General features: G+C 41.5%; 1 protein-coding gene across 1 annotated transcript in view; it reads left to right on the plus strand.

Moving 5' to 3' along the window:
- The first annotated feature begins 392 nt into the window (after nt 1-392).
- The window catches only part of si:ch211-241b2.5 (programmed cell death 1 ligand 1), a 25,071-nt gene continuing 21,711 nt past the window's right edge, over nt 393-3,752 (plus strand). The window contains exon 1 of the mRNA XM_066646134.1: nt 393-531. The gene's annotated coding sequence lies outside the window, so the exon portion shown is untranslated. The remainder of the gene's footprint in view (nt 532-3,752) is intronic.

Raw genomic sequence — 3,752 nt, forward strand, 5'->3', positions numbered from 1 at the left:
TGAAAACATAAATAGATAAATATGAATGAAGAAATTATGAAATGATGAAAACAATGAATTACATAATGGTGTAACTGTAGCGTTTTGAACTTCTCACTTTTTCTCGAAGAGACAAACCCAAATCCCAGGGGGTCATTCTTTGCCGCTGAGGTCTTTCTCAGTGTTGGTTAACCCATGGTAACGGATACAGTTTGTATAGGTGACATAAGTGAAGGAGGCGGGGATTGGTCAGAGAAGGGTAAGAGGGAGGGGTCAGTAACTCAGCGTGTGCTGTCTGTCTAGAGAGCTGCACTCCCATTGTCTGGAAATGAAGCACGAAAGGGGCAGGACTCAACCAACACACGCTTTATGTCTTTAACACACACACACTCCCACTCACACACTCACTCATAGCTGCAGCACCGCAACAGAGAGAGGAGCTTGTATTCTCACAAACAGCAGATCTGCCGTTATGCCTCAGGGATTAGAAACTGCAGGGATTCATTAACTCAGTGACAGACTGCAATGAGCTGAACTTCAACAGAATCAGCAGTAAGTCTAACTCTTACACTCTCAGTATGTGTGTGTCTGTCTGTAATGTAGACCAACAGACACACACACACACACACACGTGTGTATATATATTATATTATATACTATTTTAATATAAACATAAGTGAATCAGTTACAGGTTTGTATGATGTACACAGTCTAGAATGTTGCATATATTTATTCTGTACATTAATAGGCTGTAAATACTCGCTCGCTCTCGTATCCTGTTATACATTATATAGTTTATATAACTACACGTTATACTCTTATATTGTTTATATATACATTGGTGGTGACACATATTCCTGAACTCTTCTTTATTGCAGCTTTTTTCTCTTTGCTCTTGCACTCCGCTGCTGTTTACACTTCTGGTAGTTGCTATCCGCATGTTGCTCTATTTATCCATGTGTGTGTGTGTGTGTGTGTGTGTGTGTGGGTGTGCCAGTAATATATCACATTGTGGGGACCTGAGTAGACACTCACATTGTGGGGACTTTTCTGCTTGTGACAGACACAAGCCGGTCCTGACAGTGTAGGTTTTTAAAGGTTGATGTGATAAAGGTTAGGTTTAAAGTCAGTGGTCAGTGCCTGGGTCAGCGTACGGTTGTGTTACTTAGGGATACGTTGACTGTATGTTTCCACAGAATGAAAGTAAGTCTATGCTATGTCCTGATAAGTCACGTAAGTGTGTGTGTGTGTGTGTCTTTGTGTGTGTTTATGTTTGGTGATTAAATGTGACTTCTCACTCATGCTCTTGCAGCATTCTGCAGAAATTCCTCCTCCGTTTGTTTCTGTGACCTCTGGTAAACTGCCGGAGAGGTGTAAAGGACACGGCGTTTACATTTACACTGGAAATCCAGATCTGCTGGATTTGGTGCAGTTGGTGAATGTCCATTCTACGCATTTAAAATGATGGTTATACAAGGTTTCTTTAGTAAAGAAAATGGCTCTATATAGAACCCTGAACACGTGAAGACCCGTGTGTCGTAAAGGGGTTCCTCAGATCAATAGAGAATGTGCTGCACAGGGTTCAATACAGAGCCTTTTAGATAAGGGTCCTGTACGGCACCAAAACGAGTTCTTCCTGTGTCAGTGTCAGGCCTGTTACAAAAGAAAAACATGTTCAGGGTTCTTTTTAGAACCACTTTCTTCACTAAAGAACCCTTGATGTTTAAGTGCGTAAACAGCTGCTTTGTTCTAGCCTCTGTCTCTTGTTTGAATGCAGTGGGGTAGATGGGATATAGATTTATAAACCTGTTCAATAAGGAAAACTGAAGACATTTTAATCCCTAACGATCCCAGGGGATTTGAACATGTTTTGGCGGATCTGGTTCTGTTTCTCGGATTTCACGTGCACTATCCGTGAGGAGTCTGTTCCTGTAAGTGCATGTTGTTGCTTTGGCAGTGAGCACATTCTCTTATCCCTGAGCGCGGATGTTCAGTTTCACTTTTGCTCTGAGTGATTCTTCAAAGTTGGAATTGTTCAGAAACAGCATCTGTTTCCCATTTTGGGACTGAACCAGAGGAGCAGCGGACCACTCCTTGTTCTTTAGGAAAGTCAGTGACTGGTTCTATAAAGAACCCTGCACCACTTGAAGAACTATTCTAATGCTCTTTACCTTTTTTATTTATTAACGATGTATGGTTCTTCTACTCGGCTTTGGTTCTATATTTAATCAGAAAGGGTTATTTAGCTTGTAACTGCAGTGGAACACTTTCTACCCGGCCCCCCACAGTCAGAGTAAAGGAAACTCTAAGGGTTGTATCTTTTGAGAGGAAACTCTGACACAAGGAGCATGATGGTCTCGTTCAATCTGAACCCACAAGCCTCTGAAACATCAATAGAGTCGCCGGGGGTCGGAACAAACTGCACACCCACCACTGGGGAGATGATGGCAGTCACAGAGTTCTGAGAGAGCAACAAACGCCTCCACAGTTCTACTCATTTCTAGCACGTCTGTGGGGATTCTGGTACTATCTTAGCTCTAACCTAAACATCAGATCAGCTCCAGGAGTAATAATCAGGAAGAATAAAGCTACCGGACTCTGACTCTGAATTAAAACCAGAGACAGTAACTTTAACAGGTGTAATGCACATTATGTTAAAGAAAGGTAGTATTTTGATCTAAAATCACAGCTTCAAAATCATTGTGACGCTCCACTGATCTGTAACAGGGAGAAGTATAGAGCTTCTTACGTAACTCAGCACTGCAGAAAGTGGAGGAGGGTAGAAACCCCCGCCTCCCTGTTGATGATAATTACACACTGCAACTGTAGGGGGAGCCCAGGAGCGAAAGCAGCCGATCTTACCTAGTGTCCCTTTAAAGCAAAATGACTGTATCCAAAGGCATTCTGGAGCATTCCTCTTGAATTCAGGAACAGCAACAAAAGAAGGTTCTGCAGAGAATGAGGAAAAAGAAAGGAAGCGCTGTATAAACGAATATTAACGGAAAGCAGGTTCAGGTTCAGAGTGTGACAGTCTGGTCTAAGAGAAGTGACATGCAGAATTTAAAACATGTCAGTAATCCAAGAAAGTGCAGAGACATGTAAGAGACTGACTTACTTTAGAGTCTCAGTGGATGCCACAAAATTATAAACAATGGCTCATTCACATCCATCTGTCATCAACAAATCACATAAACTTCAAGCGGGGAATTGTGAAACCGCACCACACTTTTAATTTCCTGCTGAAACAAACCCAGCTCAACTCCTTTCAAGTCTCATTTAGTGACAACATCTCAAACCGTCTCGACATATTTCACTCTTCTGACCGCGCAGGTGTGAGGAATGTAAAGCTAACAACGGCGCTCGTAAACATGAATTAAGTGTCATGTCCAGCTCCTGAAGTATCATAAAATAATCTACCATCACTCCTATTAGCTCCTCTATGGGGTTTCTGGTACTATGTTAGCTCCAAACTAACAATAAACATTAGCTACTGGAGCACGTAAAGCCTTCTGCGCAGCTCTGAAATGATTGAATAATATTTGTACAATATCTTTGGTAGTTGTATTAATCTTAGAATGAAAATATTGGAAATACTAAGTAGATTTAAGTGGATTTCACGTGTTAAAGTTACATGCAGCGACGTCTCTCGTGTGATATTTTTAGGCGGATCTCGGTCTGTGTTGATGGAGAAGTCACACTGGCTCATAAATTAATTATGTGTTAATGTTTGCGTTCCCTAAAGAATATTCTGCATACTTCAACTAGAACATTTC

This window comes from Hoplias malabaricus, chromosome 15 (assembly GCF_029633855.1).
Source record: "Hoplias malabaricus isolate fHopMal1 chromosome 15, fHopMal1.hap1, whole genome shotgun sequence".
NCBI lineage: Eukaryota > Metazoa > Chordata > Actinopteri > Characiformes > Erythrinidae > Hoplias > Hoplias malabaricus.